This window comes from Neophocaena asiaeorientalis, unplaced genomic scaffold (genome assembly GCF_003031525.2).
Source record: "Neophocaena asiaeorientalis asiaeorientalis breed wild unplaced genomic scaffold, Neophocaena_asiaeorientalis_V1.1 scaffold340, whole genome shotgun sequence".
In the NCBI taxonomy this organism is placed as follows: Eukaryota; Metazoa; Chordata; class Mammalia; order Artiodactyla; family Phocoenidae; genus Neophocaena; species Neophocaena asiaeorientalis.
In genome coordinates, this window is record NW_020172733.1 from 3,618,159 (window position 1) to 3,644,029 (window position 25,871).

Consider the following 25,871-nt stretch of genomic DNA (forward strand, 5'->3'; position numbering starts at 1 on the left):
GAGGATTCTTTACCACTGGACCACCAGGGAAGTCCCTGTGTGCGTGTTTAAGTGTTACCAGAGAACTAGCTTACTCAAGAATGAAAAATTACAAATCATTATATGACCTACTTGAAGAGGTTGAGTGTGATTTGTTGGCAAAGGTAATTTTGAATCTTTCCATCTTTAAATAATGGCATTTAAGATAATAATGTGCCTCCCCACTCTACCGTCAAGTCGTATATGACTTGCTCCGTGGTGCAAAGAAATAATGTCATGAAGTAAAATTTAGCCATCTTTGAATTCTTAATACCCTTACAAGCATTATGCAATTTCTATAATATCCATAGATTATAGCCTACTTTTCTTCTTGTGATTCTTTTCTGGCAAAGAGAGAAAGAAAAATGATGATACAAATGAGGTATTTTACTGCAATGGAAAATATATTGAAATAGAATATTATAAAGTCAGAGTCTGAAATGTAGGGGCAGTAGTCAAAGAGGATGGAGGAAGACCAGAGGGGAATTCTTCAAAGATGCCATGGGAAACAAAATTTTAAGAAGTGGGTGCTCAGTAGAAATGAGTGCTTTAAGAAAGACTGGAAGATGTTGCAAATAGAGAAAGAGTCATTAGATGCGGTGATAGTTAAAATAGCAACAACAGTTTATGATAGAAAACTGCTTCCATTTTATCCATTTTTATGGAATGATAATGCTTTATAGATTTAAATTCTTAGAGTGTTATCCCTCAGTTTGAAAAGGAATGAAAATCTGACTTTTCTTTCTTTTAAAAAAGTTTAGTACAGTATAAGATGGCTCATTTAACAAGTGCTGTGCAGCACAGGAATTATTTACAAAGTTAATTATCTGTTTAAGAATCTACTTTAATCAAAACCTTTAGTATATGAGAGTATATTTACATATATCTGAAACCTTTTAACTCTAATGTATGATATAAATGAATCAAGTTCATCCAGCACATTCACATGTTCACAGCTCTGATGAAGCTCTAATGTATCAGTTACTTTTTGTATCAACTGTAATAAAAAGATTGAATTTGCTATTGTATTTGCTTGTCATGGATATTAATCAAAATCTGCGACTTATACTGAAGCAGGAAAACATTTTTGTTAATTTTATCTCATTAAAAAAGAAATAAGTGGCTCACTTTCATTTTAATATTTTGAAGTTTTTTTCTTTCTTTACTGTTTCTACCCATTTTTACTGTATCTTTTTTTGTTAGCTTTTATTTCTTACCTTTTGTTGTCATTTCCTGTTTCATTCTGAGAGTTTGTCTCTTGCCTTTTCCAAACATCAGTACTTGAGTTTTTGCTATTTTGTTTCTTGCATTCTTTTTACTCTAGCTTAAAGTTATCTGCATATACTTGTTTCCTTTTTTATTTCTTTTTATTCTTTCACTCATCTTTTACTTATTTATCGTTACAGCCCCCGAGTTATAATTGTTATTTTGTAATAGCTTACTATTAATCTGAACTGAAAAATCCATATATATCTTCACTCACTGTCCTCTAATCTATTTTGACTTCCTTCTTTTCATTTCTTTATTTTACTCTTCTTTTCCTATCCTAATTTCTCCCACTTTGTAATTGTTGGTGTTTTTTTTCTTTGGACTAGTAGAACTAAACTTTCTTACTTCATAACTTTATAGGAGGGAATGAAAATAGTGCAAAGAAGAGAAAATTCTGCTTTTCTATCACAATAAATAGGAAGGTATTATGGAACTTCAATTTGTCTCTTCTTTTCGGGGTGAGAGCTTCAAAAAGATGTATAAGCAGTATTAAATCCTGGAAGATAGCGTCATCTAGTCTGTCTGTTTTCCCCAATTTCTATTCCCTCTTTTTGTTTTAATCTAAACAGGTTCTTGGATAGTTGATCCTGCATTCTTAGTGTTCTTTTTAATTTGGCTTGTTCTTCAGTTAAAGTCCTTTGTTAGTACTTGGCACTCATATAACACGCCGTACATATCAGTTGAGTTAATTTGAGCTACTATCTAATGTACTGGCTTCATCACCATCTAAATACACACCCAAACCTCTAATTTCTGGAAGGGTAATGGTGATACCAAATTGGATCTTGTGGGATGGAATAAAGCCAGGGTAGCCTAAAACCCTCTGGGGGTGCAGGTGGGAATTACGTTTTCTCTCTAGTAAATAACATTTGATATTTAATAAGTTTTCTCTCCTAGTTTCTCAAGTAATAGGAGATCCCCAAGGGAACTGAACTGGTTAATACAGACTGTATTAATTCTCCTCTGTGAAATACAAGTTAGCCTCAATCATTTAATAGATACAAGTTACCCCGAAGTATTTTATAAATGATGCATTTTTAAAAAGTGAAATACAAATAGTTTCTTTGTATCATTAAGATTTGCTAAAACCCAGGACAAAGGGTTGAAAAGAACGATGGGGAACGATGTGTGTATGTGTGTGTGTGTGGGGATATATGTATGTGCGTGTATATATGTGTGTGTGTGTGGTGTGGTAATGAGGTGTGTATAAACAGAGTCAGAGTCTGGTAGGTCAAAAGGATAAGCAGAAAGGGCTAAGCCTAAACTGAGTTTTACAGGAGGTCCAGTAGCTGCATGTCTCCTACTATCCATAGTCCTGGGTGCTCAGACCCCTGGACCAGATGTGACTGAGTTTTTTTTTTTTTTTTTAATTGGATTAAAATTTCTTTACAATGTTGTGTTAGTTTCTGCTGTACAGTGAAGTGAATCAGCTATATGCATACCTATATCCCCTCCCTCTTGGACCTCCCTTCCACATCTGAGCTTCTGAGATACGTTACTGCTTTATGCTTCAGTAGCTCAAGCAATTCAATTTGGCTTCTATGTTTCTCATTTCCATTCTAAAAGTCATGCAAGATCATGTCTAATGGAGTTTCTTTCATAAATTCATTTCTCAATCTCTTTATTTCCTTTTTTCCCTGACTATGACTTTGGCTGGATTGAGCCTCTATCTGCTTAAAATTCAAAAAATCTAATTTGGGACAGAACCTAGAACAAAAACATGTTGGGCTGCTTTATTTATTGTTGAAAGGAAGAGTGACAAATTATCACACCGTTATTGAGTTTGGCGACCAACGAGCAAGGGAAAAAATGTGAGGCCATTTTGCCTTGTCTTTATATCTCACCCTTTTCTCTTTCCTATTATGTATTACTTTTTCAGAATGATATGGGTCCACAGGCCCAATCCACTGTGTAGCTGGAGCCTCTGCCTTTAGTTCCATTTGGTAAATGTACTCATGTGGAATAATTTGAACAGCTTAAAATTTTAGTCTGTTCAAACACCAATACCTTGCTGGGGTAGTTTTGATTGACTTACTCCCTTTGGGTAAATTACTCATTATTTCAGATTTCCTCTCCAAAATGTCATCTTGAGGTATGGTAGAAGAGTGTGCCTTTCATGATCTGCATGGTGTCCAATGGCTCATCCTGTCTCCATGGCTTTGTCCCTTTTATTCTGGCTCTTGTTTGTCTTACTGGCATTTATGGTAAAGATTGGCAGCTGATAAAACTCCTGATTTGGTTTCTCTTAGATTGTTCAGGTGTGGTGGTAATCCCTGGCTGATTGGGCTCTCTGGGTCTTGACTGGTTCATCTGTTGGCTCCTACCCTAGGTGTTCCACCTCTTCTTTGCCATGGCTAGCCTCAGCCAGGTGTGGGCTCTCCACTCAGTTTCCTTCGGTGGTGTTCTGTCATCTCTAGGGTCATTCAGGAACTTAGGCTGGTCTTCAAGATGTGGTTTTCAAGGGCACCCCTCTCATTAATATCCAGCTGCCAGACGGAGGACAAGAGGATGGACAAGGCATACTTGCTTCTAACTACCTCTGCTTGGAAGTAGCACACATTATTTCTGGTTATATTCTATCGGTGAGAATGTTGGAATCTTAAGATCTGAGTGTTAATATTCTACTGCTTACTTGCTCAGTAACCCTCATTGGCCATGGTAATAGATTAAATTGTACAATTTCAAGTGTTTTTTTGAACCTTTGACCTGCCCTCTCCACCTCCTAAAGACTCTCTCTTTACCCTCTCTGAGTGCGTCTGTTCTCTTTCTGCTTTCACAGACACACAGTAATTTTCATTAAGTTACTGCTTTTATCAACACTGTGCTTAGCATAATGCCTGATATATAGATACACAATAACTATTTTTTGAATAGATGTTAGACAAACAAAAATATGAAGTGAAAAATTATACTTAATCTTACCCTAGAGAAATAACTATTTTTGGCATATCTTTTTCCTCAGTATCCCTCTCTTTGAAATTATTTTACAAAAGTGAAATTCAATTCTTTTCTTTCTTATTGAGCAGTATTTTAATAAACATCTATCCTTGTCAAGAAATATATATTTTCAAAAATTTTAATGCATAGTATACACTCAATTTTAGTGTATGCTTAGTGTTCCATTGGGTGTGTCCAACATAATTCAATAGTTTCCTTAAATTTTGGGGTATTTCCCATTTTCCTCTTTCATAAAGTTTCAAATAATATTCATGTACATGCATTTTGAAAAAAATCTATGCTCCTTTGCTCAATTATTTCTTTCCTAGAATCGGAATTTGTGAGTTAAAAATATGCAAATTTTTTGGGCTTCCCTAGTGGCGCAGTGGTTGAGAATCCGCCTGCTGATGCAGGGGGCACAGGTTTGTGCCCCGGTCCGGGAAGATCCCACATGATGCAGAGCGGCTGGGCCCGTGATTATTGCCAATTTGTCCTATGAACTTTGATTTTTCAACTTGAAGAAATATCTGTTTATTAAAAAGCAGCTATAATCTTTGACCCATTAATTGGGAGAATCTATCCTATAGAAATAAAAGTGGTTTTATGTAAACGTAAGTGTAAATATTTATGGGACTTGTAGCAGCAAATAGCTGGAATCAATGTGAATGACCACAAATAAGAAAAAGGCTGAATAAAATGTGGACCATCCATGCTACATAGTATTATGTAGCCATTAAAATTTTCTATGTCTATTGACCCATGGTGATGTCCATGACGCTAAGGGAGAAGTACAAGTTCCAGAGTAATGTGCCTGGTATAATTTTGTATTTGTAAAACCAAAAAGCAAAACACACGCACACATATATACATATAATCACACTTTATATGTGTATATACTTTTAAAATTTGTTTGAACACAGAGAAAGTTGTGAAAATCCTTTCACTCAGGTTCTTTAAACTATATCTTAGGCAGTGTGTGTGACTACATCTTTTTATTGTTTCACATGTTACAATAGGGAAGTTTTACTTTTGTAATAAAAAGTTAAAAACAAAAATCAAGAAAAACATCACAGCCCTAACAAACCACTCTAACTTTTCTGCAAACTGCTTTCTGGACTAGAGAGCTTCCTACAGTCCCCAGAGGAATTTCAGAGCTTTGAAGCATGTGCTCTGAAGTTGGGATGACTTTTATAGTTAACTTAATTGGTATATTATTTTATGCAAGGTAACAGCTAAACTATTGGGATTTCCCCAGTTATTGATGTTCTCAGAGGTGATCATCCTCAGAAAGACCGCTGAAAATAATGGTCTGCTTACATCCTGGCCTGGTTCATGTCAAACAACCAATTTTTCAGAAGAGGAAATAGTGAATGAAATAGCAAAAGTGTATCAAGTTAGGAAATTATTTTTAGAACTTATCTATAACTTTCAGTAGATAAAAGGAAGGAACAAATTTTGCAGCAGCTAAAAATATAGAATCAAATAGGGTGAAACAAAAATTTGATTGAAATTTCATCTTTGTAAGGGAGAGCAGTAAGTGTTAAAAGGAAAAACTTTTGTATGTTTTAGAAATTTTAAAGTGTGGTACTATAGAAAAATCATTTTAAAATGAGACATTTTAGTAATTTAAAGAACAAACATAAAATGAGTACCTTATTTAGAAAGTAAAATTGGTTATTGCTCATGGATAAGAGTTTGATAATTGAAAGCCTCTGAACAGACAACACAGTAACTTAAATATAATAGTTGATCAGTTTATAAACTGTGTACCAAGGATATTTTGAAAATATCTATTGAAGTGAGTTCCTGGAAAGCTGTACTTATACTTGACTAGCCAATATACAAAATATATTTGAGTTAAATTATAAATGATAATCATAAATGCTAGTATACATGCTGATTTGTGAATAAGTTTGTTAAATATTACTAGATTAGGGGTCTGAACACTACAATGTTAATATTATTTTTAAATGGTTATATTTCAGCTGCACATATAGTTTTATCCATGGCATATGTTGAAATTATTCTACTCCTGTAAGAGTTTTAGAATTTAAACTCTGCTATAAATTTAACATAGGTCATAAATTAGTGGTAATGTAAGTTAATGAATAAGGCAGATTTTATCTTATATTTTCTAAAACGTTAAAATCAATAAAATTTAAAGCATTTTTTATTCAAAAAATTTAAAGCATTTATACAACTTCATAAGCAAAGAACTTTAAAGTACTCAATGAAATTGGATGGTGAAATAGAAATGAAAAGCTTCTATGGTGGTTATTGGTGACCACTATATGCATCAGTATATAATTCTTTCTATAATCCCATTGCTCCCCATTGGTAAGGTCAGTGGGAGTACCACATCTCTCTGAAGCAAACTTTTTTTTTTTAACATCTTTATTGGAGTATGATTGCTTTACAATGGTGTGTTAGTTTCTGCTGTATAACAAAGTGAATCAGCTATACATATACATATATCCCCATATCTCCTCCCTCTTGCATCTCCCTCCCACCCTCCCTATCCCACCCCTCTAGGTGGTCACAAAGCACAGAGTTAATCTCCCTGTGCTATGCGACTGCTTCCCACTAACTATCTGTTTTACATTTGGTAGTGTATATATGTCCATGCCATTCTCTCACTTCATCCTAGCTTACCCTTCTCCCTCCCCTTGTCCTCAAGTCCATTATCTATGTCTGTTCCTTTATTCCTGTCCTGCCCCTAGGTTCTTCATAAACATTTTTTTTTTACATTCCATATACATGTGTTAGCATACGGTATTTGTTTTTCGCTTTCTGATTTACTTCACTCTGTATGACAGACTCTAGGTCCATCCACCTCACTACAAATAACTCAATTTTGTTTCTTTTTATGGCTGAGTAATATTCCACTATATATATATGTGACACATCTTCTTTATCCATTCATCATGCGATGGACACCTAGGTTGTTTCCATGTCCTGGCTATTGTAAATAGAGCTGCAATGAATATTGTGGTACATGACTCTTTTGGAATTATGGTTTTCTCAGGGTGTATGTCCAGTAGTGTGATTGCTGGGTCGTATGGTAGTTCTATTTTCATTTTTTTAAGGAACCTCCATACTGTTCTCCATAGTGGCTGTATCAATATACATTCCCACCAACAGTGCAAGAGGGTTCCCTTTTCTCCACAACCTCTCCAGCATTTGTTGTTTGTAGATTTTTTGATGATGGCCATTCTGACTGGTGTGAGGTGATACCTCACTGTAGTTTTGATTTGCATTTCTCTAATGATTAGTGATGTTGAGCATTCTTTCATGTGTTTGTTGGCAATCTGTATATCTTCTTTGGAGAAATGTCTATTTAAGTCTTCTGTCCATTTCTGGGTTGGGTTGTTTGTTTTTTTGATATTGAGCTGCATGAGCTGCTTTTAAATGTTGTAGATTAATCCTTTGTCAGTTGCTTCATTTGCAAATATTTTCTCCCATTCTAGGGTTGTTTTTTCGTCATGTTTATGGTTTCCTTTGCTGTGCAAAAGCTTTTAAGTTTAATTAGGTCCCATTTGTTTATTTTTGTTTGTATTTCCATTTCTCTAGGAGGTGGGTCAAAAAGGATCTTGCTGTGATTTATGTCATGGAGTGTTCTGCCTATGTTTTCCTCTAAGAGTTTTATAGTGTCTGGCCTTACATTTAGGTCTTTAATCCATTTTGAGTTTATTTTTGTGTATGGTGTTAGGGAGTGTTCTAATTTCATTCTTTTACATGTATCTGTCCAGTTTCCCCAGCACCACTTATTGAAGAGGCTGTCTTTTCCCCACTGGACATTCGTGCCTCCTTTATCAAAAATAAGCTGACCATATGTGCGTGGGTTTATCTCTGGGCTCTCTATCCTGTTGCATTGATCTATATTTCTGTTTTTGTGCCAGTACCATACTTTCTTGATGACTGTAGCTTGGTAGTATAGTCTGAAGTCAGGGAGCCTGATTCCTCCAGCTCCGTTTTTCTTTCTCAAGATTGCTTTGGCTATTTGGGGTCTTTTGTGTTTTCATAAAAATTGTGAAATTTTTTTTCTAGTTCTGCGAAAAATACCTGTGGTAATTTGATAAGGACTGCATTGATTCTGTAGATTGCTTTTGGTAGTATATATAGTAGGATTAATTTGCTATCAACTTCTTTCTTAGGACTGCTTTTGGTGCATCCTATAGGTTTTGGGTCATGTGTTCTCGTTGTCATTTTTTTCTATGTGTTTCTGTATTTCATCTTCGATTTCTTTAGTGATCTCTTGGTTATTTAGTAGCATATTGTTTAGCCTCCATGTTTTTGTGTTTTTTACGGTATTTTTCCTGTAATTGCTTTCTAATCTCATAGCGTTGTGGTCAGAAAAGATGCTTGATACAATTTCAATTTTCTTAAATTTACCAAGGCGTGACCCAAGATATGATCTATCCTGGAGAATGTTCCATGAGCACTTGAGAAAAATGTGTCTTCTGTTGTTTTTGGATGGAATGTCCTATAAATATCAGTTAAGTCCATCTTGTTTAATGTATCATTTAAAGCTTGTGTTTCCTCATTTATTTTCATTTTGGATGATCTGTCCATGGGTGAAAGTGTGGTGTTAAAGTCCCCTACTATGATTGTGTTACTGTCGACTTCCCCTTTTATGGCTGTTAGCATTTGCCTTATGTATTGAGGTGCTCCTCTGTTGGGTGCATAAATATTTACAATTATTATATCTTCTTCTTGGATTGATCCCTTGATCATTATGTAGTGTCCTTCTTTGTCTCTTGTAATAGTCATTATTTTAAAGTCTATTTTGTCTGATATGAGAAGTGGTACTCCAGCTTTCTTTTGATTTCCATTGGCATGGAATATCTTTTTCCATCCCCTTACTTTCAGTCTGTATATGTCCCTAGGTCTGAAGTGGGTCTCTTGTAGATAGCATATACATGGGTTTTGTTTTTGTATCCATTCAGCCAGTTTGTGTCTTGTGGTTGGAGCATTTAATCCATTTATATTTAAGATAGTTATTGATATGTATGTACCTATTACCATTTTCTTAATTGTTTTGGGTTTGTTATTGTAGGTCTTTTCCCTCTTTTGTGTTCCCTGCCTAGAGAAGTTTCTTTAGCATTTGTTGTAAAGCTGGTTTGGTGGTGCTGAATTCTGTTAGCTTTTGTTTGTCTGTAAAGGTTTTAATTTTTCTGTCAAATCTGAATGAGATCCTTGCTGAGCAGAGTAATCTTGGTTGTAGGTTTTTCACTTTCATCACTTTAAATATGTCCTACCACTCCCTTCTGGCTTGCAGAGTTTCTGCTGAAAGATCAGCTGTTAACCTTATGGGGATTTCCTTGTATGTTATTTGTTGTTTTTCCCTTGCTGCTTTTAATATTTTTTCTTTGTATTTAATGTTTGATAGTTTGATTAATATGTGTCTTGGCACGTTTCTCCTTGGATTTATCGTGTATGGGACTCTCTGCACTTCCTGGACTTGATTAACTATTTCCTTTGCCATATTAGGGAAGTTTTCAATTATAATCTCTTCAGATATTTTCTCAGTCCCTTTATTTTTATCTTCTTCTTCTGGGACCCCTATAATTCGAATATTGTTGTGTTTAATATTGTCCCAGAGGTCTCTGAGACTGTCCTCAATTCTTTTCATTCTTTTTTCTTTATTCTGCTCTGCGGTAGTTATTTCCACTATTTTATCTTTCAGGTCACTTATCCGTTCTCCTGCCTCAGTTAATCTGCTATTGATTCCTTCTAGAGAATTTTTAATTTCATTTATTGTGTTGTTCATCATTGTTTGTTTGCTCTTTAGTTCTTCTTGGTCCTTGTTAAATGTTCCTTGTATTTTCTCCATTCTATTACCAAGATTTTGGATGATTTTTACTATCATTACTCTAAATTCTTTTTCAGGTAGGCTGCCTATTTCCTCTCCACTTGTTTGGTCTGGTGGGTTTTTACCTTGCTCCTTCAACTGCTGTGTGTTTCTCTATCTTCTCATTTTGGGGTCTCCTTTTCACAGGCTGCAGGTTCATAGTTCCCATTGTTTTTGGTGTCTGCCCCCAGTGGCTAAGGTCGGTTCAGTGGGTTGTGTAGGCTTCCTGGTGGAGCGGACTTGTGCCTGTGTTCTGGTGGATGAGGCTGGATCATGTCTTTCTGGTGGGCAGGACCGCATCCTGTGGTGTGTTTTGGGGTGTCTGTGACCTTATCATGATTTTAGGCAGGCTCTCTGCTAATGGGTGGGGTTGTGTTCCTGTTTTGCTAGTTGTTTGGCATAGGGTGTCCAGCACTGCAGCTTGCTGCTCGTTGAGTGGAGCTGGGTCTTAGGGTTAAGATGGAGTTTTCTGGGAGAGCTTTCGTTGTTTGATATTATGTGGAGCCAGGAGGTCTCTGGTGGACCAATGTCCTGAATTTGGCTCTCCCACCTCAGAGGCACAGGCCTGACACCCGGCTGGAGAACCAAGACCCTGTCTGCCACATGGCTCAGAAGAAAAGGGAGAAAAAAAGAAAGAAAGAAAAAAAATAAAGTTATTAAAATAAAAAAGTAATTATTAAAAATTAAAAAGTAATAAAAAAAGAAGAGAGCAACCAAACCAAAAAACAAATCCAACAATGATAACAAGCACTAAAAACTATACTAAAGGGGGCTTCCCTGGTGGCGCAGTGGTTGAGAGTCCGCCTGCCGATGCAGGGGACGCGGGTTCGTACCCCGGTCCGGGAGGATCCCACATGCCGCGGAGCGGCTGCGCCCGTGAGCCGTGGCCGCTGAGCCTGCGCGTCCGGAGCCTGTGCTCCGCAACGGGAGAGGCCACAACAGTGAGAGGCCCGTGTACCGCAAAAAAAAAAAAATAAACAAACAAAAAAAAACTATACTAAAAAAAAGAAAAAACAAGAAAAAAACAGACAGAACCCTAAGATAAATGGTAAAAGCAAAGCTATACAGAAAAAAAAATCACACAAAGAAGCATACACATACACACTCACAAAAAGAGAAAAAAGAAAATAATATATATATTGTTGCTCCCAAAGACCACCTCCTCAGTTTGGGATGGTTTGTTGTCTATTCATGTATTCCACAGATGCAGGGCACATCAAGTTGATTGTGCAGATTTAATCCGCTGCCCCTGAGGCTGCTGGGAGAGATTTCCCTTTCGCTTCTTTGTTCGCACAGCTGTCGGGGTTCAGCTCTAGATTTGGCCCCGCCTCTGCGTGTAGGTCACCTGAGGGCATCTGCTCAGACGGGACAGGATTAAAGGAGCAGCTGCGTCGGGGGCTCTGGCTCACTCAGGCTGTAAGGAGTGTGGGGCGAGCCTGCGGCGGCAGAGGGCAGCATAACGTTGCAACAGCCTGAGGCGCGCCGAGTGTTCTCCCGTTGAAGTTGTCCCTGGATCACGGGACCCTGGCAGTGGCGGGCTGCAGAGGTTCGCGGGAGGGGAGGTGGGGATATGACCTGTGCTCGCACACAGGCTTCTTGGTGGCGGCAGCAGCAGCCTTAGCATCTCATGCCCGTCTCTGGGGTCCGCGCTGATAGCCGCGGTTCATGCCCGTCTCTGGAGCTCCTTTAAGCAGCGCTCTTAATCCCCTCTCCTCGTGCACCCCGAAACAGTGTTCTCTTGCCTCTTCCGCAGGTCCAGAATTTTTCCTGGAGTCCCTCCCGGCTAGCTGTGGCGCTCTAGCCCCTTCAGGCTGTGTTCACGCCGCCAACCCCAGTCCTCTCCCTGGGATCTGACCTCTGAAGCCCGAGCCTTAGCTCCCAACCCTGCCCGCCCCGGCGGGTGAGCAGACAAGCTTCTTGGGCTGGTGAGTGCTGGTCGGCAGTGATCCTCCATGCGGGAATCTCTCCGCTTTGCCCTCCACACCCCTGTTGCTGCGCTCTCCTCCGTGGCTCTAAAGCTTCCCTTCTGCCCATCCCACCGTGTCTACCAGTTAAGGTGCTTCCTAGTGTGTGGAAACCTTTCCTCCTTCAGAGCTCCCTTCCACTGGTGCAGGTCCGTCCCTATTCTTTTGTCTCTGTTTTTTCTTTTGCTCTATCCAGGTACGTGGGGAGTTTCTTGCCTTTTGGGAGGTCTGAGGTCTCCTGCCAGTGTTCAGTAGGTGTTTTCTAGGCGTTGTTCCACATGTAGATGTATTTCTGGGGAGGAAGGCAATCTCCACATCTTACTCTTCCGCCATCTTGAAGGTCTCTCTCCTGAAGCAAACTTTTACAAGCTGTCCTGGTGCAGCACCCAAAGCTGTAAATAAATATAGTTCTGCTATTGGGTGAGGCAAGTGTATCATTAGTTAACATGCAGAGAAGTGCAGTTCCTGCCTACTCCTTATTATGAGTTTGATGTGGGCTATGGCTTTTCCACAGAGACTTTGGATTTTAAATGATCTTTTACCTACTTGCTGTATTTTAAGGAGAGCCTGCCTTCTCTCTGCAGATTTCATCAATGTATACTTTATCAGAATGCACAGTTTAAAACATTCACTTATTCAAGTTTATCTAACACAGATAACTGCTAATTTGTTTCTGCTGCATTTGGGATAATCTATCCCCAGGCCTTTCTGTGTTATCTTGAATAATTGAGAGCCTGCTGGTACACAGAGCCACAGTGCTATAGAAGCTGCTGCTGAGCTTCCAGGAGGCTCCCTTTACTGGAGGAAGATTGAGAGTGATTCTGGCTGGCTAGAAAAAGTGTCCATGAAGGCTGTAATAGACCTTGAGAAAGGAAATCTGTTTCACCAAGACAGAATAATGATTCATATGTAAGGAAGGTAAATATTTTTCAAGTATCATTTTATTTTTTAACATTCCTTAGTTTATCAACTTTCAGTAGGAGGCTTTCAGAGTCTTAGTTTTCTCATTTATAAAATGAAGTAGTAATAACTGCCTTCAATTCTACAGTTTCGTGAAGATCAAGTAGTTAGGGGGATGCAAAAGCTCCTATAAATTATAAATTTGCACACCGTTCTAAGGCATTATTTTCTTTCTTGGTGTTTTTTTTTTTTTTGCCTTTTTATTACTTTGATAACTTCCTGAACTAAATACTACTACTTGAATACAACATATACCTAACTATGTTACATACTTAGAGGACTTTTTAAAAATTTAATTTCTCATTAACTTGAATTTTTATCTTTTATTTTTTTCTGTGCAGAAAGGAAATCAGCCTGCAGTCACTCATGTCCAGTTTCAAAATTATCTTGTAGAATTAAGTAGTTGAGGCTTTGCAGAAGCCTGGGGAACATGAGGAATGGCAGGTGAGTGCCCATTCCTTCTGGATGTGCAATTCCTAAGGAAAAAGTTATATCGCCCACTTCCAGTTAGTTGTGCCTTGGAACAGGGTGCAGGGGTCCCTGAAGACGCACCTGCAGTCCCAGAGGCAGTGCTTTCCTTTAGCCACTTTTCCATTGAGCCAGAGTGTGTGACCTCTTTCTGCTGCAGTTCTCAAAGTGATTGTATTTCACTGCTCTCATGAACACATCTTGTAAAAGAAACAAGGTTGTCTTTTAAACTTGTGCTCCTGTTGACAAGAAAAATAAAACCCAGTCTACTTTCAGGACCTTAAGTCCTGAAAAGGATTCTTAACAAAAATGAAAACGATTGACTTCTCTTATGTCCTAATGAGACGTCAATCCTCTCCATTTTTGTTAAGAATGCTTTTGTATCAACTTCCCATTTTTCATGTAGAAGTACAGCATATTATGAAGAAAGAGAATCGGTATTGATAAATAGGCCATTTATGCTTTTTCTGTCTGGGACTAGAAAATTCTAACTAGCAGGGCTGGTTAAATAGAGAATTCTAAAACGCATAATGAGAAGATGCTTGTTAAATCCACTTTTTAATGCTTGTTTTTTGTTTTCATTATTATTATAATCATGACATGCAATACCCATCTTGTGTATGTGACAGCTTGCAACTTTTTGGTCTGCTATACCTTCCTATATATTTTATGCCTGGCTATGTCAGTAACACAGATATTATTAAATAAGGCCAGGATTTATTTTATTCTCCATCTATAGGTTATGCTCCAGTTCAAAGTTTATAGAGATGAAGGGAATTTAGACCAATTATTTTCATATGATTTATAACAAAAAAGCACTTGTGAATTCTTTTGTGTCAGCAGGGAGGGTAAGAAATCTGTTTGCATTTTTGCTTATATATATTATTTGACCAAATAAATATAGGCTGAATGTTTAGTTTTTTAATCAGAAATTAAGTGTGGTGCTAAATGAAGTAGGTTAGATTCTCTAGATTCTCTCTCTCTCTCTCTCTCTCTCTCTTTTTTTTTTTTGGAGCAGAGAAAGTTTTATTGCAGGGCCAAGTGAGGAGAATGGGAAGCTCATGGCTCATGTCAAAAAACCTGAACTCCCCGATGGTTTTCAGGAAGTAGTTTTTATAGAAAAGATTTGGGGTGAGGGCTACAGGATATGTGACTTTCTTCTGATTGGTTGGTGGGGAGGTAACAGGGCAGTGCTACAGGAATCTTGTGCTCAGCCTGCAGTTACCATCCTTCACCTGGGTGAGGGCCTTAGTAGCCATTGGCCACGTGTGACTATTGAGCACTTGATGTGAGGCTGGTACGAATTGACATGTGTTGGACAAGTAAAATGCACACCAGGATGAGTACAAAAAAAGATGTAAAATATTTTGCTAATAATTTTTACATTGATTACATGTTGAAATGATATTTTGGTTATATTGATTAAGTAAGATATATTATTAAAATCAGTTTCACTCTTGCTTTGATTTTTGACTGTGGTTACTAGAATATTTAAAATTGCATATGAATCTCATTATATTTCTATTACACAGTAGTGCTCTAAACAGTCTTGGTATAGATGTATTGTTTAGATCCTTCTCTGCATCGAGTTCCCTCATTTAACCCCTGATTTTGAGGGCAATTTAGGGAGATGTGCACTTTCTGGAAGCATTAATTTTCATTGTTTCACATCAAAAATTTCATTAGAATTATTTCAAAAGTTTGCTCATTTCTTAGAGGTTTCATTTATAGAAAGTCGATTTTAAACTCACTTGGGGTCAGTGAGCATGAACATTATGCAGTTTAACTGTGTATATAAAGGAGGCTCTTCTTAGGGAGAGGGCACCGTCTTGTGGAATGTACTGACTATAGCAGTTTATTTCAACGATCAGTTGTAGTTTTTAAGATCCTGGAATAGGCAAGTAATTTATTTCAGATATTTGGAGAAAGAAACTAAGACTAATGATAAAGATATCCACTTTTCTGTAGCATCTTCTTTCACAACTAGGTCTCATTTCAGTTCTGGGACTTATTTTTCCTAGTTATGCAGTGCTTAGTTTGAGACAGTGTAATAACATGCTGATTTGGTGTGCTTTTTAAAAATAATGAAGCTCCCATTCAAGTTCTTGACCTATTTTTTCCCTCCCCAAATTTCCAACTGAGACTTCTGTATTTCATTATAAAAAGAGTTCTGTATTTTTGTCTTTTTTCTTTGCAAAACATGAGGGTGTTTAAATTATTTGATCCAAACAAGTAAGCTTCATTGGATAAATGAGGGAGAAAAGATATACAAACAAGTCATTAAATTCTCAAGAAATAATTTTAGTTATTTTGTAGACACAAATTTTTAAAAGGGAAACGAAAGAGTCTGGTTCATGTATTTCTTGGTTTTTTTTTATGTTTCTTCTTGATGTATTATGTGTACATATAAAGACGAATTATTCAATTTATATCTTTTCATCATCACATTTCATATTCAAAGCCTGTCAAAAGTAACTGCCAAACCACTGAGATCTTAATACTGAGAACAGAATAGATTTCTCATGATTTGGAATTACAAACAAGTCCAGCAAAACAATTAGGATATGAGGCAACATCCAGCCAATCAGTTAACCAAAATTCTCCAAAGCATTTTTTTGGCTTTTTAAGCTGATGTAAGAGAGACTAAATATAAAGAATGGCTATGAGGGAATAGGTCAGTTGGATTTTCCTTCCATTTGGAGTCCCTGGCAGCCCATTTCTAAAATTGTGGTTGTTTTATACATATTACCTTCTTCAGAATCCAACAATAATATGAAAAACTATGAAAACATAACACAGATACCAGGACAAGACAAAACCAAGGAACTAGCCAACCAAATCTGTCCTAAGAAGGAAACATGAGATTGGCCTACTGCATTAGAGAAAGGAGCCAAAAGTTACCCATATTGACAGCGAGGAGGTGAAATAATTGTTACATTCTTATGAAAGTATTATTGCTCTCTATTGCTTTTTTAGTTAAAAAGCTTTCGTGCATTTCAATGTGGGAACAGACTTTAAAATCACTATTTAATATTACATAGTATTTTATTTATTTATTAGATAAATAAGTTCTCGATGAAATAAAAAATTCATTCAAGCTCACTTTACCAAAAAGTCAATTTTTAAATTTACAATATTAGTTTTAGTCATAGCTATTGTTCAGTTCTATTTCCAGAAATATATGCTTGTTTCACAGCCTCCAGTAAAGGCTTCTGTTGATGAGAGACCTTGACCCATGTCCTTTCAATAGGACAACATTTTTTTTGTAGGGATTATCCATTTAAGTGGAGCCTTCCAAGCAACTGTCTCCACCGTCTCCCTTTGTTCTTGCTCCACTCCTACTGTTTTCGTTTTTCTGTCCCATCCCATTTGTGAAAGCGAGGCAGTGAGCCAAAAAACACCTCATGGATTAGTAGCAACCACAGTCACTTGAGAGCAGTGTGGCCACCTGGCCTCTTTTGGTGTGAACAATTCAGCTCTGTGTGTATTGGTCCTAGTCAGGGCAGGCTCTGTAAGGACACTGTTTGAGAACAAGGTGCCCCATGCCCAGGTAGGCTTGTTGTCAACACGTGAGTGCTTCAAAGAGAACAGGATGCAGCTCCCCACTTTGCTGTTCTCTTGCTGTTGATAGAGATGGAAGGGCCTCACCTATTTTCAATGAGGTGTTCAATGGTTGCACCAGCTGTCATTCTTTCTGAAAGTAGGAATCAGGACTACTGCTTGGAACAAAGCTAGAATCCAGTTCTCAGGAGATTTCCTAGGAGAAAATGTTATTTGGTATCTTGTAAATAGCTTTTCTCTAGGGACAGTAATGATTAATGCAGGCTAAGAATAAAGAATGTACTTTTCTTCCTGCTATTTCCTGCAATGTACACAAAACTGCTTGAAACAAGTCCTTGCAGGTTGTTGAAACAGCATCATGCAAAATTAAAGAGTTGGAAGGCAACCTTTGGTAGCAAATATAGGGGCTTTTACAAGAAGCTAAACTAAATACGCTTTTAAAAAAGGTGCAGCTGGAATCTGCTTAGGGTTCAGTCTGCTTTGTGACCAGGACTTTGAGCCAGTGTGAGACACATGAGAGCTCAGCACAGGGGGCCCAACTGCAGGAGAGACAAACACTCAGACTCCAGCAGATCTAATGTGCTGCTTCTCACTGCCAGGCCTGGAGGACGGGAAGGGGTAGCAGAAACTATACTCATTTGGAATCAGAGTGAGGGCTGGTGTAGCCTCAATACCCAGGAAAAAGTCAGTCTACTCAAGGATGACAGGGGTGAGAAGACAGATTCCATGGACTAGGCATGGAAACAAAGGGAATGTGGTATTGAAGAGTAGATTGAAGATCAAATCAGGGATTACAGATTCCTTCTTTTTGCTATGCTCTGCAGGCGGTGGTCTCTTAGATGGCTCTGTGTGTCTTTGTATTGCTGGTATGCCAGAGGTAGCCTCTCTATGGGGCACACCTGTAGAAGAGGGGTGAAGCAAAAGAGATCTTAGAGAACAATACAAAATATCTATATGCAGAAAAACTAAGTTAAATATTGGTTCTACCACTTAACAGATGGGTAGCTTTGAACAAATTGCTTTCTCTGAGCATCACCAGTTTCATATCTGCAAAAGGGCATAATACCTACCTCATAGTGGTTTTTTGAGGATTAAATATAATATAGTATATAAAACACTCCACATTGTACCTGGCATGTTGTAAATGCTCAGTAAGTGTTAAGTTACTATTATTTATCAGATTCTATATACTATGAGTACTACTTTCTCATACCTATTGACCAGATATATCATCCATTTACCACACACATGTTTCATATTGCATGCTCTTCATTGTTAGGGTTTGCATCATCAGTGCAAATGCATGGCTGTTATGGGAAAGCAACTCTAAACTCCTGCCCCATTGTTAATGAGTGGAGAGAAGAGAAGGGATATTTGTTGGGCTGTTACTGTATGCTTTTGTGTATGTCACCTTAGTTTACCTTTACAACAGCTTTATGAGATAGGTGCTATTATCTTTTTGTTAATAAGAAGAAACTGGGAATCAAAGAGGTTAAGCTGTCCACGCTCACATGGATTAATGGTGGAACTGGAATAGTTTTTTTGAAAGCAGGATGTATGCTTTTTCACTTTTATCACATTTCAGTTTTATTAAATAAAATAAATTTTGGGGGGAATATACTGTAATAACCACTTTGCTGAAATTGTAAAAAAAAAAAAAGATGAATGCATAGATTCTATTTATATTTCATTCTTAGGACAGCGGGTGAATCATTCACCTCCCAGGCAACCATTGGATGCCAGCTGGGAAGGGAGCATGACCCTGGTGATGGGTGAGGCAGCTCGCTTCAGCAAAGGGTCATTCTTGGAGAGGGCTGAAAGCTGAGAGCTGTCAGCTGACAGCATTCCCACCTGAAGAGAAAGCATTTTTAGGTACGCTGGCCTCTCACTGTTGTGGCCTCTCCCGTTGCGGAGCACAGGCTCCGGATGCGCAGGCTCAGCGGCCATGGCTTACGGGCCCAGCCGCTCCGCGGCATGTGGGATCCCCCCGGACCGAGGCACGAACCCGTGTTCCCTACATCGGCAGGCGGACTCTCAACCACTGCGCCACCAGAGAAGCCCAAGAAACTTGGTAGGTGTAGCCCAGCATCCACGACACCTTTGGTGATACATAATTTAGAAAAAGGAGGAAAGTCACATTTAATATAGGAATACAGATTTATTTTCAGTGTTCTGTTTTCGAAGCAGTTATAAACTGTTTGAAGCTTAATTTTCTGTGTTTTCCTTTCAAATGTTAACAATTCCCTTTGCAACTTCTATACTAGGTTAACTGTTTCCACACGTTGGTTTTGCCTCTAAGACCGCTATTGAAAATCTGTCAATAAATCTCACTCCAAGCAGTGTAAAATAGTGTAAAAGTACTTTTTCTCTCCAGTTCACATGAAGATCATTTGTACGTACAGCCATTCTGGATGGGTTTAAGATAAAACTAGTGTCTTTTTCTTTTTTCATCAGGTTTTAGGCCTAGAGATAAGGACTTTATCTAAGGATTATTTTCATATGAATATTATTAAAGAAGGCACTGATTCAGTTCAATTCAATTAGGTATCATGTTATATATATTCTAAAAGTATTTTAGAAATTCCAATTACTTTTTTATCTAAAGAAGAAATCTGGGTAGAAAGATAGCGCTTTTTATTACTCTTATTGGTTCCTTAATGATTTTTTCCAGAGAGGTGATCATGGACCTTGCCTCTTCTCTTCCAGGACCTCCTCCTCTGCCCCTCGTAGCCTCTTACTTTACTGAGAGGTATGAGATAATCATATTTGACATCTCTCCATTTCCTTCTTCCATACTGCAAGCTCTGTGTGTTTTTTATATGACCTTTCTTCTTTCCTTACCATTTGTCGAGTACATACGATGTGTTAGGTTCTCTTCTAGGTGCTTAGAATATGCCAAAGAACAAAACACACTGAAGTCCCTGCCCTCACTGAGCTCACAGAATAACGTACAGTTATATTAAATAGGTCCTTATTTCCATTCTTAAGTCCATCTTTTAAATGTTTCCTTTGGGAAATTCCTCTTGAATCTATAAACTTTCTAAAAGTATACTCATATTCACTTACTTTAATATATATATATTTTTATAATCAGGCTACCCTAAAAACACCATGCTCTCTTATTTTTCTCCTCCATTGTCTGAGTAGTCTGCATCTAGTGTCTCATCTTCTTTAGTTTTCCTTCATTCCTTGTAATCCAATGTCTTACCTTGAAAGTTTGCAAAATTTTTTCTGGGAAACTATACTCACACATTTACCTCTTTTAGCTTCCACTGCTGCCATCCTGCCTCTCTCGGACCATTGCAACAGACTCTTTCCTAACGGGCCTCTTTAGCAGTAATTACTTCGGTCTTCAAGTCTACCTTATAAGCTGCTGGCAGAATATGCTTTGTGATGGGAAGTCCCCAACACCAACCCCAGTTTTGATGACTCACCAGGACTCACAGGCCACAGTATATATTAGTACTCAACGGCTGTGATTATGTCAAAAGGATACAAAGCAAAATCCATGAGGGGCAAAGCTACATGAGGCAGAACCCTGGGGAAACCAGGCACAAGTTTCCAGAGCCCTTTCCCAGTGAAGGCACACAGAACACATGCAATTCTTCCAGAAAGGAGTTGTAACACCATGTATGAAATGTTGCCAGCCAAGGAAACACATTACAGACTCAGTGCACAGAGTTTTTATTGAGGGTTGGTCACACAGGCACCCTCTGCCTCTGGCACATATCCAAATTCCAGACTCCCAAAAGGGAAGCATGTTTTCATTTTTTTATTTTTAATTTTAATTTTTTAAAATTCACAATGAAAGCAAATTTTATTTTACTATCTTTTGTATTTAGTTTCATTTACCATAGCACTAGAGTTTAAATTATATCAATTTGACTCATTTGGCTTAATTTCACACTTAAGAGACAATGCAAATTTGGAAATCACACATACGTGGCATACAGTTTAAATGTTTTTAGCATGGTCATATTATTTACACAAACAGTTTAGGTACAACAAGACAGCCTTATTAGTTATAGAATGGTGGGAATTTCCAAATCCAAATTCCCACATGCCAGCCAAGGGCCAACTCTGCAAGTAGGCCTTTCTAAGGATGGCAGTTTAGGCCCTCTATGTTAACTCTGGTCTGCACACTCCTCTTAAAGAGCAGCTCTGATTCATTCATTCACTAAATATTTATTAAATATCTGCAGTGTATTGAATACAGTGTCAGGTACTAGAGATGCAGTAGTGAGCAAAATAGATAAAATCCCTATCTTGGATAATACAATTTCAGGTGGTAATCAAGGTTATGAAATAAAATAAAGCAGTTTAATAAGATAAAGCAGTTTAATGAGATGGGGTGGACACTGTTTTAGATGGAGTCACAAGGGAAGGCCTGTCTGAAGAGGTGAAATTTTAGTAGAGACTAAAAAGAGGATTTTTGCAGAGGGAATAGCAAGTGAAATGCCCAGAGATGAAAACAGCAAGAAGATTACTACAGCTGAAGTGGAATGTGGAAGATTACTACAGCTAAGAGAGTGGAAGGAGATAAGTTTGGAGAAATTGTCAGAAACTGCACTATTTCTCAAAGCTTTTGGAACAGTGACTGACATAATCTAACATATTTTTAAATGTTCGTATTAGTTGCTGTCAAAAACTAGGGCAAGCGTGGAAGAACACTCTGTTCTAGAAGTCTTAAGATGTCATGGAGGGTTGGACTAGAGTGGGAGCAGTGGAATAACGAGAAGGTATTATGACACTTTACTGCTTAAGAACTCCAGTCACCCAATGGCTACAGTATGTAGTTATGATACCTTACTCTGACCTTCAGTGCATGTTTGATCTTGAACCAATCTCCTAACCACCCAAAATTTCTCAAAATTTCCTCTTATGTACTCAATATTTAAATCAACCTAAGTTTCTAGCCATTAATTAAATATATATTTTCCTCACCTCCATAATTCATTTTATACTCAAGTCTTCTTGTGAAAAATTATGATCCCCTTTAGCTAGTCTTTTACATCCAGATGTTACTTATTCTTCAAAACTCCTTTTCTATGCATCCTTCCCGATTTTCCACTTTGGAATTAATTTCTCTTCCCACGCATTTCACTTCTCTACTGCCACGTACAACTCTAACTTAAACTTTGTGGCTTCAAATACCAGTTTTACTTTGCTCATGATTTGTGGGTCAGAAATGCAGGAAGGGCACAGCTACGTGGTTCACCTGTTGTGTCGTCAGCTAGAGTAGCTGAGACTGGAGGATCCATTTCCAAGATGGCTACTTCACTCACCTCAGTGCTTCTTGGCATTTCTCCCTCTCCACCTGGTGCCTCACCCTTCAGGGCTTTGGTTTCTCACAGCATGGCAGCCTCTCACATGGAGCCTGAGTCCTCTAAGAGACCAAGATGGAAGCTGCCAGTTTTCCTAAAGGTTAGGTGTGGAACTGACATACCATCACTTTTATCATACTGTACTTCTCACTGCAGTCACAGGCCAGCCCAGATTCCAGGGAACGGGGGAAAGGCTTTATTCCTTGTCAAGAGAATTACATGTGTATACAGGGAGGAAAGGAATTAATAGCAGCCATTTTGGAGAAACTATCACACCATAGTACTTTACTCAAATATCTATTTTCATAGTGTTCCCTGGTATTATATGTATTTGTATAGATGTCTCATATCTCTTATTAGATTGAAAACTCTTTGAGGGAGGAAATAATGTCTGGTTCATCTTTGTATTGCTAGTGTCTAATCTGTTGTCTGATTTTCAATGCTCATTTCTTGAGCAGAACTTACATGGCAATATTCTTAGAAAATACATACTGAAATGAAAACATAATTCAGTTCAACAAATAATTATTGAATATCTACTAAATTCAGTAGGTAGATTAATTGTAGGGTTTGAACATTTCTTACATTTGAATAGTTTTACAGTTTACAGGTGAATTAAAGTCTTTAAACATTTACTGGGTAAACTTCTGTGCTGTGTGCTATGGGGGATATGAAGATTAATAACACCTTATTTAACATCCATTTTTAAATTTGATTCTCACAACCATGTTTGAGGTGTGTGGCAGGAATTTGCCAGCCTCATATTACAGATGAGGAACAGTCAAGGGAACTTTTGGCAGATCTGGGCCTATAATTTAAGTTATTCTCTTTATTTCCAGGGCAATGATATTTCCTACACCATGTGGAGATCTAATGCTCAGGCATTAGAGGCCCTGCATAATATGGCCATAAACCTACCCTTCCATTTATACCAGTCACTACTCTTTAAGTACTGGGTATTCTTGTCCTGTGAACAGACCCAAAACATTCTCATAATTTTGCTGATGTTTCCATCTAGTTTCCCCTTACTTATTTATACTTATTAACATTTAATATTAAAATATTAATATTGATTGAGATGCTACTTGGTGAGATACTGTACTGGGCACTAGAGATACAAAGGTGAGAGGGAAATGTTCCTTACCCTCAAGGGGTTCTCAGCCAGTGTTAGAGACTGTCTCCTAGATAGGGCCTCATCTCTCTTCTGCTTCCTTTTCTCATCTCTTGTTGAAATCCAACTCATTTTCAGATGTCAGAAAAAAATGTCACCTCCTCTATGAAGTCACTTTCATTTCTCTGGTCATCTGGTCACTTTTATGTAGTAGTTTTTGTATTGTTCACAGTTTGTAATTGTATGGTTGTCTTCAATTCCTTTGAGTCTCCGACTCTGCTGACATTGAGGAAGAAGCAAAATTTGGGTTCAGTTTATAGGACCTAGTATGATATATGTACCCCCACAACTTGGAACACTGATTGAATTATAACAGCTACTCCCAGGTTGCCTTATGTACCCCCACAACTTGGAACACTGATTAAATTATATCAGCTACTCCCAGGTTGCCTGAAACAAACACATCTTTTGTGGTTCCCCCCTCCTATAGACCCTTTTGGAATTCTGCCTCAGTCCATGGCCTCTGCTAATGGCCTTGGTGACCATGATTATCCCATATGACTTCCCCTCACTGCTGTTGATTGGACTGGGAGTGTGCACATGACCCAAGGCAATGAACTCATTAGCTGGACCACAGCTTATCAGCTGAAGCTTGTCAGATTCTCTAATGAGTTTGCACTAAGACTGGGAAGCTTCAGTTTGTGGTAGACATTCGCCCTATAATTTAACCTGCTTTTGAGTCAAACGACCGTATTGGTCTGTACACAAAGAGGGAAGACAAAAATTAGAGACTCTTGAGAGGGTGGCTTTGGCTGTAGTTGTTCCCCAGTTCAACTTCCTCTACGTTTGAACTTCACTTTAGTTTCTTTCTTTATGAGATTGCCTCTCAGATGATTAAATAAATCCTCCTTTGCTTGAGTGTTTTTTGCAATCCAGAATGCTTTGACCAAAACATTGCCAGATTCAATCTTTTCTCAGTCCGTATCTTCCTCAGTCTCTGACCACATTTTTAAACTGCTGGACCACGTTCTCGAAATGTATGTTTTCCTTGGCTTTTAAAGGTATTGATTATTCTAATTCCTCCCTCACCTGACATCTCCTTCTGTGCTTGCCTTTCTTTTTATACTACAAAATATAGGAATTCCCTGTGGTTTTTCTCTTGGTTTTTGTTTCCTTTGCACATACTTCTCTCTTGTTCTTATCTATCCCCATGGTATTAGCTGTCATCTCTATGAAGGTGACTATTAAATATACTTCACACACACACACACAGACACACACACACACGCACACACACACTTCATAGCCTTGACTTCTCTCCTAAATTCCACTGTTTGCTTATTGACATCTGAAACTCAACAAGTCAAAGCGGAATTCTTTTTTTTTTTTTTTTTTTTCGGGGGGAGGGTACGTGGACCTCTCACTGTTGTGGCCTCTCCCGTTGCGGAGCACAGGCTCTGGACGCGCAGGCTCAGTGGCCATGGCTCACGGGGCCCAGCCGCTCCGCGGCATGTGGGATCTTCCCGGACCGGGGCACGAACCCGTGTCCCCTGCATCAGCAGGCAGACTCTCAACCACTGCGCCACCAGGGAAGCCCCAAAGCGGAATTCTTTATCTTTCCCTCCAGATGAGTTCATATAGCTACTCTATACTTTTAAAATTAATCCTATGAGTCTGAGTCTTCATGACTTTCTTATTTTCTTTTAATAGTGTTATTTTTCTCTTAGTAAAATAGCTAGAATTTTATTTATACCCTTCTGGGTACTTTCAGTGTCAATCTAGACTTTCAGGATATATTATGATTAATAATGATTGATAACAGACCCTACTTGAGTCATGATTAATAATAGTGAACCCTACTTGAAGTACACATTTCTAGACCTGGCCTAGATCTGACTCTGGGGTAGGAGGTTGTTTTCATCTTATCTGTGATTCATTTTAGATATTTAGGATGTAGGAATATATTGACTCCAGAGTCCAAGCAGTGTGTTGATCCTGACCTAATACGGTATCCCCTAAACAGTTCTGTATGGGTGAGAGCACCTTGTGATGTTGGTATTGAATAACTTAGTTCACAATGTCCAGCACAGTAGTTATTTGTGCTCTAACAGACTGCTTCTCTTATACAACACTTCTCTTGAAATTCAACTCCTGAACTGATTTGTTAACATTTGCAATAGAACCAGAGAGTCTGAGACCTACAGAAGGTAGGATTGGCTTTAAGATGCAAGTGGCCTTACAGGTAGTTGGAAGAGCAACCTATCTGACTAATTCAAGAACTTTCAGACTCTTAGTCCAGCTAAAGAAGACAGTAATCATCTTCCACTTGGCGTGGAGCAGCTGCCAGTCAATGGGTATATATCAAGTATATGTGATAACCAAGCATTATGGCAAGATCAAAAAGATCT

At 38.2% G+C, this 25,871-nt stretch overlaps 1 protein-coding gene across 1 annotated transcript in view; it reads left to right on the forward strand.

Annotated features, from left to right (window-relative positions):
• LOC112396666 (transmembrane protein 117) overlaps positions 1 to 25,871 on the forward strand; it is a 317,352-nt gene that overhangs the window by 19,930 nt on the left and 271,551 nt on the right. The window lies entirely within an intron of this gene.